The following is a 13,924-nucleotide window of genomic DNA, read 5'->3' as shown; positions in this document are numbered from 1 at the left end:
CACACACACTCACGCACACTACAACCCCTGCACCCCCCCCCCCACACACTACACACTGCACACACACTACACACTACACTCTGCACACCCGTCGCACACCCGCCCACCACGGACCCCGCGCATGCGCCCGGGGCGTGATGATGAGGAGGAGGAGGGGGGGGGTGCCGGTGGAGGAGGAGGAGGAGGCGGCTCGGCGCGGCGCCGAGTGGGGGTGGTGTGGGTGGGTGGGTGAGCGTGCGGGGAGGCGCTCTCTACCCCCCCCCCACCACCACCTCGCTCCCTCCTCTCGCCGCTCCTCGCTCCCTCCTCCTCCTCCTCGCTCGCTCGTTCGCTCCGCGGACATGGCAGGCCGAGCGGGCGGACAGCTTTGAAAAACTTGGCCCGCGTTCAAGACTCTCTCTCTCTCTGTGTGTGTTCGTGCGTGTTCGTGGTCGCGTCCCCTCTCGTGCACCACGAGGAGCCGAGAGCCGCCGTCGTCGTCGTCCTCCTCACGTGGAGCCGCCCGCTCCGGGGCAAGGGGAAGACGGAGGCTGGGACTCGGGAGGCGACGTGAGTTCAACCACTGTACCACCACCACCACTGCTGCTGCTGCTGCTACCACCATCATCATCATCACCGCTCCATTCGTGATGATCACCTCTCTCCTCCTGCTCCATTATCATTATGTGGGCCCAGGAGGTCGACCTGAGTTCACCACTCACTCAACCATCACGCGTTGCCGTCACCACGAGCGGTACACTCTTAACCATCACCGCCTTCTTCCGCCATCGTTACCATCACCAGGAGAGGAGACTGGGACCACGAGCATCGCTTGGGTGCAGGGTTAGAGGAGGCTCGGTAACGACGCGAGTTCCACTGTCTTGAGTTAGACTTCGTCGTGTCCACCTTCTCCATCGCTATCACGATCTGTGGCGAGGAGGTACCTGGGCGATTCTGTGGACGCGGGTTCAGCCACCTCGAGACTCGATCATTATCGTCACGAGCCGCCTCCACCGCCATCTGAGTCCAGGTGGAGATGCTGCGTCTTGGAGATGTTGTTGAGTATCACCTCCAAGCTAGCAACCACAACCACAACCTTGCCCCTACCATCACCCACCACCACCATCACCAGTAACCATCACCATCACCAGTAACCACCACCATCACCCACCACCACCACCATCACCCACCACCATCACCCACCACCATCACCAGTAACCACCCACCACCACCCACCACCACCCATCATCACCCACCACCACCACCACTAACCACCACCATCACCCACCACCATCACCATCACCCACCACCACCACCATCACCCACCACCATCACCAGTAACCACCCCCACCACCATCACCACCCACCATCACCCACCACCACCACTAACCATCACCCACCACCATCAAACACCACCATCACCCACCACCACCACTAACCACCACCAACCACCACCACTAACCACCACCACCATCACCCATCACCATCACCCATCACCATCACCCATCACCATCACCCATCACCATCACCCATCACCATCACCCATCACCACCACTAACCACCACCACCACTAACCACCACAATCACCCACCACTAACCACCACCACCACTAACCACCACCACCACTAACCACCACCATCACCCATCACCATCACCCACCACCATCACCCACCACCATCACCCACCACCCACCACCACCACCACCCACCACCACCATCAACTACCCACCACCATCACCACCACCACCCACAGTCGTCGCCCTCCTGCGCGTCATGAGTTGAAGGCTGCAGGCGACGTTCGTGGCATCACCACCACCCCGAGTGAGACCTCCATCTCCATCCGCCATCCTCATCGTCTTCACCGCCATCATCACCGTCACCATCACCATCACCGTCGTCACCCGGGGGGGGGGGGGAGGCAATGGAGACGGATGCTGACACTAACTAAAGCACGCGAGTTTGAACTCGTGAACTCCTCTCATCGTCCTCGTCAACATCATTACCATCACCCGCATCATCCCGGATCGGAGGGGGGGTTAGGAGCTTGGCAAGAGACGCGAGTTCCACCATGGAACGAGAGACAACTTTGACACTCCGTTATTCAAACATTCTCAATCATCACCATCAACTCTGGTGCCATACGCTACGTAGTCTTCGACTCGATTTGGACGACGACGCGCTTCAACACTCCTCACAAAGCACAACTTGCACGATCTCCCTCATCCAGCACGACATCTCTAGCGCCAGGGGACGATCCATGAGTGACAATTCGATTATCTCCATTCTCGAAATCATCAATAACCCCTCGAAATCATCAATAATCCCTCAACATCATCGCGAGCGTCGTGACCGTCATCACCGGTGTCACCTGTATCGTCACAATGCATCAAGTCATCAACAGCAGCGTCAGATCTCACCTTTATCAGCATCATCATCATCTGTGGGTATCAACATCGCCGTCATTTAAAGCCTCTTCAAACGTTCTTTTCATCATCTGTCGCCTTCACTCGTTTCGCATCTCGTCCCAACGAGAAGTTATTTAAATCGTGACCATTTAAAACTAAATACACAAAACTGTTGAGGAGGTTTGTGTGCCTCGTTCGCGGTTCTTTTTGCGGTGTTTTGTGGAGCTAAACCGTCCACGGAGAGCGAACGGAGGAGGGGGCTTCAGCCTGCAGCCTGCCTCCTCGGTGACGGGGGGGGGGGGTCCCGGCCAGGGTGCTGTACACGGGCGGCGTCGGCCAATGTTAGAAAGGAAAGTCCGTAGGCTTTTAGTTTTGAGTAGGCCGCGGTTCTCAATGCTTTGGGCACCCGCCTGGCAGATGAAAACATTTTTTATAAATTCTGCAAATGTCAAAAACCATTGTGTGAAACATTGCTTTTGTTTCGTGAAATGTTATCTACGTGTGCTGGTTGTTGTTGTTGTTGTACAGTGTTCGCGTTGTCTGTGGTGTGTATTAATACAATGTTGTAATTTTTGTTGTGGTGTTTAAATTATTGTAAATGTATTGTACTTTAATCTAATTTTCATATTAGCCTTCGCCTAACATTGTCAATGTTGTTTTTATACACAGTAGCAATTTACCATCTTCAAAATATCGTCAACAGTTTGTTTAAAATGAATATAAATACCGTATCTTGGCATTGTGACAATCACAGGGGAATATTTCCTATATTAAGCGCTGTCAGTACAGCCTTGTGAATTCGTTTATAATTATTAGATGTGTATACGTAATTTCAGTATTTTCCTAATGTAAGCGCAGTGTAATATTTAAACCTATTAAGCTGTTTAACATTGTGCGATTCGGCGTAGATAGGATAACCATTCGACTCGTATTTTGAAGCTGTTGCTATTTTTGACAAGTTCCATTTCACAAAGCTGCCGTGGACTCGAGACTAAACAGAAACAAGTTGTTGGTGGTATAATAACCACAGACTACTCTTCAGATATTCGTTTCTCTCACGACACACAAAGCCGTGGCACTTGTACATTGTGTACATTGCGATACAAATCGGAAACACGCGTTCCCAACATAACACGTGGTTGAGGTTTCTGGACACAACAACATCAACAGCAGCACATTGATATATCACTGTGCGTATAAAATATTGGGAAATGCGATGGTAAGAAGTGTAAGTATACCCTTAAAAGCAAAAGGCGCTTCGAGTAATGCCTGTTAAAAAAAAGTTTGCAAAGTGAAAAGGTGATTAAGGGGGGAGTAAAGGAGTGGAATGTTATTCATCTGAAGGAAAGCAGATGGTTTTTATTGACGGTGAGCCGTCCCTGCGTGCAATCAATGGGGCCAAACAACGAAGGATAAACCCAAGTCCTTCACGTGAACCCGGCCCAGAACAACCTTTGTGGGCACATGGTATATTCAATACCTCATAACGCCGAACCTTTCCCCCCCGGCGTGGGGGCGAAGCAATGCGTGGCCGCTATTGGTATACAATAATAATAACGATGATGGATGGATAGGTAGAGAGCGAGAGTTCCTTTATTTAAACCAGGTGAGAGCACGTTGAGACAGCTCAATCTCCCGTGCAAGGGAGATCTGAGTACATTGGGATGGTGCAGTGCAGCGCGCGTTTTCTATTTAGTGTTATCAATCATAAGACGGTTAACTCTGTGATGGCGATAATGATAAAGCTTAAACCAGTCAACCATTCGCATAATTTGCCCACTTTCTCAGATGATGGAGATGGTATTTTGTGTTTTTGCAGGAAACTTGTAATAATATCAAAGTTAAGATTGACCATTGCAATATGAGTGAAACCAATCTATGTAATTTTGAGAGATGGGAAATATGGAAATTTGAATTTTTTTTATGTTTCTATTTGTAAGCATGGACTCCAACTACATTAGTGAACATTTTAAGCGTTTTAGCCGTTAACGAACATGGTCAGAATTTACATCTGTCTTGATCGTTTTTACGTGTTGGATGTTTTGTGTAAAACTGAGTATTTTCATTGTATTTAAGATCTACTTGTTTTGCGATTTGGCCATACACAAATATTTTCTGCCTTTATTAATGTAGATGTACTGCTATCTTAAGCAAACTTAATGTTTCCACAGTTTTGTGAACGTTTGCACTAGGGGCATTTTCCATTTAAGTTGCTGCAACATTTTTGCGTGATACTGTATTAAATGTCCAATGAAATAATAATGTATACTATCTGCAGTATTTGTATGCACACTGTATGTCATCATCATAATCACCTTCATAATGAGCAATTCAGAACAGATCTCAATAGGCAATCATCACAAGCACGATTCAATGATATGCATTTACAAAGGAAAACATGCATTGCATATTAAACCCATGAAAGTAAATATTGTAAAACAAGGTAATGCTAAAACGCTTATTAAATATTACACACGTGAAATTAAAAGTCAGAATACACATGAAACAATGATATTACATTAAAGACAATTAATGCCTAAGAAATTGACCATAAATATATATGCTGACTTCCATCATCTGCAACACACATTGTACAATAATTGATATACCAGCAGATAATATATGTTAAGTAGTACACACCTGCACACGTGTAATGCGGTATATAATACTGTGTATGATGGAAAGTCTTGGCGTTGGACAGTGTGTATACACTCGTCAATAGAATTGGTTATGTGGTTTGTCTAAATGTTTACATTACAATATTTAAAATTATTTTAGATCTTAGTCAAAAGTGCTTTATGTAATTATATCTGTTAAAGTATCAAATGTTTAAGTACTTAAGGATGTGAGAGAAATTATAATTCCCCATGTAAAATTAAATGCAGCATTGATGCCATCAATGTTGATTTCGTGGACTGCGATGCGTGCGATTTTTCTGTGTATATGATAGAAGACACTGAAATAATAATTGCGTACTATGATCAGTACTTTCACGTGCAGTCGGTGAATATCTGATCTCTGCTCTAAATAAGGGCCGTTGCCCAAAACATCAGCCTTTTAAATATTTTTTCCTTATAACGAAGTTTCAATTATTGTATGTGTGTACTACTGCCGAAGCTATTTTATTTATTTGTGTTTTTAAAGTTGCATAAATCCCTCTGCTAAAGATGTTGTCAGTGTGTTTTCACATACTTCACTTAATCACTTGTAATGCTATGCTAAACCTACTAAACCAGGACTAGGATATATGAGGCCAGTGTTAATTCACTGCTCATTGCACTACACTTTTGCATTATGTTTGAGATAATGACAATATGTTAATGGTGATTGATGGCGATTCATATCGCTGTTGATGGCGCTATTTTATAATGGTGATGACATTCACGTAAATGTGTTTTGTACAAAATTTTACGCTTCCAGAATAATAATACAACGTATCTGTTTTGTTGTATTTTGGTTTACATATTTATTTTCGAATTGTATCACCGTGTGCATTTTTTTGCTGTGTGCATAGTTGGAAGCATTTTGATGCCTTATATTTGGACTTGAAGATAAACTGTTATTTTCGCCATGAGACTAATTTGTAATGTCACTACTTATAGTGTGACATAAATATTTCGAGTTTATAAGTTTGTTTAAATTACTGGCACAGGGCACATACACATCTGTATTTTTTCTTATTGCGCTTACCTTATCTGTACACTTCAAAAGACAATCTAATATTTTAAGGCACTGCAGTGTTTCAAATGAATGTTTAATAGCAATAAGAAATATATGCGCTAAATAAATAACTGTGTTTGCCCTTGCACACACATGACTCACTCACACTATTTGTCATTAACACTGCCTTGTGAAGGAAACATATAATGTAGTTGGTTGACGTTTCGGCCAATGACCCTAATTCAGACGAGCCCCAGAGCTATTGACTTGAAACATCAACCCTCTATATATAGTTCCGTTATCGGGCAGTAGTCGTGATGAATGTCGTTTTTTGAGTTATGCCTGCGCACCAGGTCTGCCAATGCTGCCCGTGATTTTTTTCTGTTTTAATTTTGCATCAATGTATGGCTCTGCGCTTGCTGCTGTTAATAACTTCTTATACAGTAACGTTAGGCTGCCTCAACACCCGCTGAAAGGAACCTGTCTTCAGAAGGCTAAATCATAGGTGAGCAGCCGTCACCTTTAAAAACGCGTGGGATTTTTGTTCGCACTTTATAAATCGAATCACATGTAGCGCCGTTAAATGGTATTTTTTTTTTACCAAAAACGCTACCAATAATTGAGAGAGATATTCTTGTGTAAAAGATCAGGGTGTTTTTTCTCCTCCCCTAATAATTGTTACTGATATATATAGTACACGGAAGAGCACACGCATACCTTCACTCGCAGAATGATGCTTAACCGTTTGCTCTGGCAGCACTTATACGCGTCAATTAAAAGGGTGGGATAGAATACACTCCTTGAGAGGAGGGAGAAGGCCACCACTGTAAGTGCCTGGGATGGGTGCGCGATGTGGTGGGGGGTGGTGTGCTGGTGGTGGTGTGCTGGTGGGGGGGGGTCTCAGTCGAGCCAATCGATGGAACAGACACGTGTAAAATCGACATCCCTATTCAGCCCGCGGTGGGGGGGCGCTTTAATGAATCGTGCACGTGTGCGTTAATTGTCGAATTGATCGCGATGCCGCCGCCGCCGCACGCTGGCACGCCGCTCCACTCCTCCGCAGCGGTTGGCAGCGTTTGAGAGCTTCCCGGCCGTTTCTTCTTCGTTTAAAAAAAAAAATCTACACACACACACGTCTCTTCTTCAGTAGTTTCAACCCCACGGCGATATTAGCTCGCATGAGGCGGCGAAGCATTAGCCACCGCCTGCCAAGGAGAGGGGTGGAGGAAGGCTTCCCGCTGTCCTGTCTGTGCAGGTGTGGACGGACGGGTTGATGACAGTTTCTGATTTTAAAAATCTGCAGCGTTGGCTCCAACACTCCGTTCTGGGAAAACCTTGTCCTTTAGGTCAGGTAATATGTGCGCGTGTGCGGCTGTGATGGTATGTTTATGTGGAACGCGCGCTCTATATGTGCCTTTGTTATCGCGCCGAAGTTACATTGTCAATGACTAAGTTGAAATGCTTTCATGTTCTGTGACTATTCTCTTTCGTGAGACAGAGTTTTTCACGATATATAAGATACGTGCTTGATTTGCAATCTCATCCACCCTTATTGCATTGAAGCATTTTATGACCCAGTGCAAAAACTGCTTTCAAAGCCTTTGAAATACGATGAATGCGTGCGTATCTTAATCATGAGCTCTTCATCACATGTGCGGCACTTGCAAACTATGCATTTTAGAAAGTGGATTCCTTGATTTGCCTTTCACAAAATTAACTTGACCGTATTTTGCCAACAGATCATTCACAGTTTTTTTTGCTGATTAATATTTCACTTTGCTTGACGGTGCTTTGAGAAGTCTGTAGGGACCACACACACGCGGAATGCGATAAATATGAGCGATTGTTGGCCCTGCCGTCAGGGGCCCCTTACTCGGTTTCCCAGAGACTGATGGATCTTTAATAACAGACTGGCTTCAGTTTTAAAAAAACAATGCATTTTAACCGCTGCCTACTTTACTGTCAATTGCAGTTACGGCTGATAATTCTGATCACTGAAGTACATCGGTCACGATTGTTGTTGGGTCAGTTTACATTTTACTTGATATCAATTTTGTTTGTGTTATTGCACTTTTTGCATTGAAATACTTACAAATTTCATTGGCAAGTATCCCTCCGTTCGTTGATGTTTGTCACAGACTCTGCCTTACTTTAGTTGTTTCCCACTGGCTCTATTATTGAACTAAAATGTAAGTTGGCAATATTCAGCACGGTTATTCCCACTATATTTATTTTGTAAGTGCGCTATTGATTTTTTTTTATTGCTTATAAGATGTCGTTAAGCTGCAGTGAGTCACGGCGAGTTTGCCCCGCTTTGAGTGAGGACGTCGTGTGTATGACGGATGCTGAGAAACGGCTCATTCTTTGAGTGCAAATGAAAATGTAATGTAACCCGTCAGTTTTTTTGGGGGTAGTAGCTGTGTTGGTATTGACCTCTCTGCCTGCGTTGAACTGAATGTTGTTAAAACAGCATTCCCCTATTTATAGGACGCGTGTCGTACCGAGTGTGCTCAAATTCCTTCCACGTGATGGGAGCCATATGCAGCTACAGTGGAGTCAACACGCCGAGCATAACTTAGAAAAGAGAATTCCAAGATCGTGTTGTATTTCGCCTGGTAAATATGCATCTTTAATTTCTTCAACGGATTTTCTACTTTCTAAAATTATTTTGTTGTATTCCTTTGTTGTTCCATGTACTAATGGCAGATGTATGCTTGAAAAGTGCCACAGATTAATAAAAAAAAGATACAACCCGACTATCTTTAGATGAGCCCAAACTAAAGCGCTCATAATGACATTCAAAATCTGTTCATAAATATTTCTGTCCGGAGCTTTGGGTGACCTTTTTGGTAAAATAAAACCGCCGCATGGCTCTGCCACACGAGACGCACGTATGCCCTGCGTTGCATTCACTGGCGTGGCGTGCGTGCAATCCCACCAGGTGCAGCAGCCACTGGGCAGCTAAGTACATACAGCGCTTGGGATGGCACTTTTCAGTTTTCAACTATAAGTGAATCATAAGGTTAAACAACAAAGAAGGAATGTCAATCTAGGCCTAACTTGATGATCAATTCCTCGTGCTGTTGTGCCGCTTGTGCGCCCCGGGCCGCCGCTGAGAGATGTGTTCGCGCCTGGAATTTTGGAGAGCGCGCTCGTGGCAGAAATTCCTTTTCTCCCAACCACTCCGAGTTTAAAGCTGCCATGGGGTTGGGTTCCGATCGGCATGACAGACCATGGCAGCTGAATAATTACGCACGAGCACGCATGAGGTTATTCACCCCCCCCCCCCCTCCTTATAATTCAACCTTTTTTGTTATTATTTCCCGACTTCCGTGTGGCAGTGGTCGTTGCGGGGGTGATGGAAGAAAAAAAAATCAAATGAGAATTTACATAATTCGCTGATTTGATGCAAGGAGTTGTGCCTGCACTAATGCTGTAAGCGATTCTAATGGCGCAGCGTGCACGCTAACTCGGGATTGCGAATGCAGCGGTGTACGCGTGGGCCAGCGATTTATAGGTGCACAAACCTTGGCCGGTCGGATGCATCAGCATTCCCGCACTGTCCGTGAAGGTTCCTGAAGAACGTCTATGAGTCATTGAATCTGTGTCGCTGCTGCAAGCTGGCCTTTTCAATAACTGGCGCATTTGAAATAGAGGACGGTGGAAGCGAATGTTCACGATCGAACAGAAAATGTTTCTAAAATGTTGCCTTCACATCGGGCAACTAAGTCCACATTTGTGCATTTAGGTGGTATTATTGCAAAAATTTCTGTTATGACATTGGTGAATTAAAAAAACCGTGTCAGGTTTTATAGCATACGTTTGTTGGGTGTGCATTGTATATGGCAATGCGGGTGTGCAATGTGGGGAGCTGTAGTGCTGCGCTACGTACCCGGCGATTTGAGTTTGATTCCCGTTCATGGCCAACACCAGTAACGATTATCTGAATCGGTCCTGGGCCTCCCTTAGGTCGACTCAGTCTCAAATGAGTACCTGGTGCGATGTGTAAACATCGCCACTGGGGAAACAAAGGCGGCCGAACGTGGTACTGACCACCAACCCTCTCGTGCGCTGTGCCGGCCTTCAGAGGTGCTCGCTAACAGCACTTGCCCCAACAGTCTCCTAAGGCTATACGGGGGATTTTTGTCTTTTTTTATACAGCCAATAGGAACATTTCTAGACGAAACATTGCAGAAATTGTCAAGTGAAGGGTTCTCTTTTTCGTTTGATTCATGTGCATTACAGTATTTAATAACCACTGATGTTAAACTGTGATGCAATTTGGCGAAGGAGCAAATGCATATTTAAGGACATGCGTGCCGACCGTTTATTTAATCACATTACGTCAGCGTGGAGGAAGTGCTAAGAACTTATAATGTAACCGAAATTGCTGAACATACATTGCCTGCTCAGCCGAGATGCATGTTCAGCGTGCAAGGCCAAATGTGACCTGTGTTTTATATTGCGCTTCATGGGAAGGTGGCTGGGTTATTGTGTGTTTTTGAGGTTCATATGGAGGTTGGTGATGTTTGTTTAAGGTGTATCCACAGTGCATGAAAAGTGTGTTCACGAGGCCATGCCTTGTGGTACACCTTTTGCACATTTTTATGCATTTGCCTGTGTGTGCTGGTCACACAGCTCAAAGATTAACGCAGTATATACACGCGTGTGTGTTTTAAATGTGTGGGGAGCGGTAGTGTAGCGGTTAGCGCGCTGCGCTATGACCCTGGCGACCCAGGTTCGATTCCCGCTCACGGTCAACACCAGTGACGATTATCTGAACCGGTCCTTGGCCTCCCCTAGGTCGACTCAGCCTAAAATGAGTACCTAGTGCAGTGTGTAAATATCTCCACTAGGGAGACAAAGGCGGTCGGGCATGGTGCTGGCCACCCACCCCCTCGTGTACTGCTCCGGCCTTCATAGGTGCTCGCTAACAGCACTTGCCCCTACAGTGTTTTAAGGCTATAAGGGGGATCTTTGTCTTTTCTTTAAATGTGCACCGATGCACGCATGCTCCTCGCATTCTTAGTTGGCACGTGTGAGTACCCCTAGTGTGCATGCGCGCTTGTACACATTTGTATTTGGGTCGTATTTTGTGTGTGTGTATATATATTCGGTCCATTAAATAACATTGTATGGTCGGTCGTGATGTGTGCTTGCATTGGGTATGTGTCTGTGCTCGTGTGCACATGCCTCGTTCTATTTCTGTGCGTACACGTGTGTCTGCGTGTGCTGTTACGGCGCGTGCATGCACACGTGTGTCTTCGAGGTGTGCGTACGCACGAGTGCGTGCGCACGCGCGCACAATTTGTCGTCCGTGTGCACGCGCCTGTGTCCGCTCGTGTGCTCATGTTTGCGTGTATGTGTGTGTGTACGCGTAATATCCTTCTTCCCTTCTGACATATGCTGGCCGGTCTCCTGGGAAATCGGTGGGGCGAGTGCCCGCTGGATTTTTTTACGCGGCTTTGTGATTGCGTGCGCACGGCCTGCTATTGGTTTCAGGGCCTGTGCTCTGGTTTCTGTGCTCCCCCACCCCTTCAAATCTAACAAAGCCTCCTGATTCACCACGCTACAGCAATGCAGTCAGTGTGCTCTCTGACATGTGAAAACACCAATACTTTTGGGAGCCAGATCATAAATACGTTAGGTGCTGCTGCATTCTGTTTAAGGTCTGTGTTGGGGACACTTCCTAAACGTAAAACCATCGCTGCTCAAATAATCGTCCTGATTGCATTAAGAATCGTAAGTTTGTCCATTTTCAATTTGTTGAGGCTCCAGGCTACTCTATAATCAACCACTGATGCGGTTTAATGCAAAGTTACCGCAAAATCAATGCTCAAATAAACCGCTTGTGATATCACTCTTTTTATTTTTGCTGCAATTTGTATGAAGAACTTGTCACTGACAAAAGTGTGCGGTGTTTAGAATGCAAATCGCAACTGAGCGTGGCCTCCCATGGCTGTTTTTTAAGTTGCCTCCTATCGCCCGATGATTGGGACTCAGCTTGCTATTGAAGCGTACGGCTATTTCATTGACTTGTTGGTCAGGTTCATTGGACAATTCGGACAATTTAAAACCTGTCTTTTTGTGAATGATTGTGTGTGGGGGGGAAAAAGCTGTACACTACTAATATAATAAAATAACTAAACCCATTCTTTTTTGTTATTTAAAATTAGTCTTGCTCTCATCATAACTGTTTCGGTTATATTGAATGTTGGTGAAATAAATTGTGTTATTGTTAAATGCAAGTACAGTATTAATTGTTTAACTTAATATATCATTGTTTTTATTATTTTTAAAATATTAAATGAATGAGGTTAAGTCAAACGGTTTTGGAACATTATGTTAAGTTCAGACATTCACAAGTTTTATTCTATATCTATGGTAGTTTCCCAATGGAATGTACTCTGCCACCATGCCAAAGGTGTGGGGCCTAAATTAAACCTAACCCATGCTTGATATGACACTTAGTTTTGTACGCATAAAGCTTTCTTTAAAATTCTTAACCATACCTCTTATGTATAGTTTAATATGGGTGAGCACACGGTCAATTTAAAAGGCTAAAATAATAATTATGAAACAGGAATTTAAAACTTGCCACCCATATCCACATGATGAACTATGGACATTTGGATTGAATCTCAACTGGTGACCAATTAGGGCGTAAAATCCGTTTCCTTTTCATTATTTAAGCACAAGTAACTGCGCAGTCATTAAGGCTTGGCTATCGCACTTTCAGAAGAAAAGCGCACATTGCGTGCGGTAACTTTCGCTGTCTGCACTTGGCAGCGGAGGAGCGGCGTAAGAGGAAGGAGAGTGCATCTAATACTCTTGGTTGGCAGCCAAAGGATCTCATGCAAGACGCAACCTCGTAATACCACAAATACCAGCGCCTGCTCAGCTGTGCAGCTCTGCCTTGCCAAAAAGTAATGTAGTCAGGATCTCCAAAAGCTGGAGTGCAGATGCACACTTAAAAAAACAAACCAAGACACCCGAACAAAAGAGGGAGATGGCGATGATGCGTGGCAGGCCCCGCGGTGTGCAGCATGCTGGCCAAAACGTGCGGCGGTACGAGGGAGCGACGTTTGCGGGCTGCCCGTTATTGTGTAAACATGCCTTGATGGCGATTGGCTAATCCCAACGGAGTCCAGCTATTCCCCTTTGAATCATTAGCCACAGCCATTTGGGGGGCTTGGCCATTAAGGAGCGGACAAAAGATGAATGAGGTAATGTAATACCCAGGGAGGGCGCTGCTGTTGTTTTTTTTCTCTTTTTTTAGGCAAAATACTTCTTTGTTTGCTCTTGCTATCATTCTAATTTTAAATTTTCTTTCTTTTTAAACAGACAGGCTGCCGTTTAAGACATCTGGCGGAACGGTAATGAGCAAAGCAGACTTCTTGCGTGCTCTTGTTTCTGGCGAAGGTTTTCAGAATCTTTTTGACCGCTGCACCGCTTTAACTAAATGGTACACGATATGAGTAAAATATAGCTCGTTATGGACCGGTAATGCATCTCTCCAGGAGTACGATTGGCATGCAGGGAAAATAATGATGTGTCAGTGTTATAAACTAATGCAAGCTTTCATACTGCGAGTGCAATAATGAAATAGGGTTCCATGCCTCTAGCCTTTTATGTTAATAACATATCTTCCCCGCGGAGTGAGCGTTTACTTTGGATTACTAATATTGATGCACATTTGTGCAAGTGTTTATAAATGCATGTGTGCGAGTACACATATATAGTGTTACACTGTGCACTTAGATGGATTTTTATAAAATAATCTATAACGATGGTTCACCGTGACTTCTGGGAAAGTTATTTATTAAATCATTAATACTGTATTGATACATAACCATTAACAGATATGTGCCCGAAGTTCTG

General features: G+C 45.0%; 1 protein-coding gene across 11 annotated transcripts in view; it reads left to right on the top strand.

Moving 5' to 3' along the window:
- The first annotated feature begins 267 nt into the window (after positions 1 to 267).
- The window catches only part of LOC133349639 (fidgetin-like protein 2), a 66,808-nt gene continuing 53,151 nt past the window's right edge, over positions 268 to 13,924 (top strand). For 4 of the 11 annotated variants that reach the window (XR_009755972.1, XM_061563247.1, XM_061563239.1 and 1 more), the window contains exon 1: positions 268 to 549. The gene's annotated coding sequence lies outside the window, so the exon portion shown is untranslated. Of the gene's footprint in view, positions 550 to 942; positions 1,037 to 3,638; positions 7,390 to 13,387; positions 13,420 to 13,924 lie in introns of those variants that run through there. The other 7 variants (XM_061563241.1, XM_061563242.1, XM_061563243.1 and 4 more) reach the window with 5 other exon arrangements.

This window comes from Lethenteron reissneri, chromosome 31, assembly GCF_015708825.2.
Source record: "Lethenteron reissneri isolate LAM-NWPU_2019-01 chromosome 31, ASM1570882v1, whole genome shotgun sequence".
NCBI lineage: Eukaryota > Metazoa > Chordata > Hyperoartia > Petromyzontiformes > Petromyzontidae > Lethenteron > Lethenteron reissneri.
This window is presented reverse-complemented; position numbering and strand designations above follow the sequence as displayed.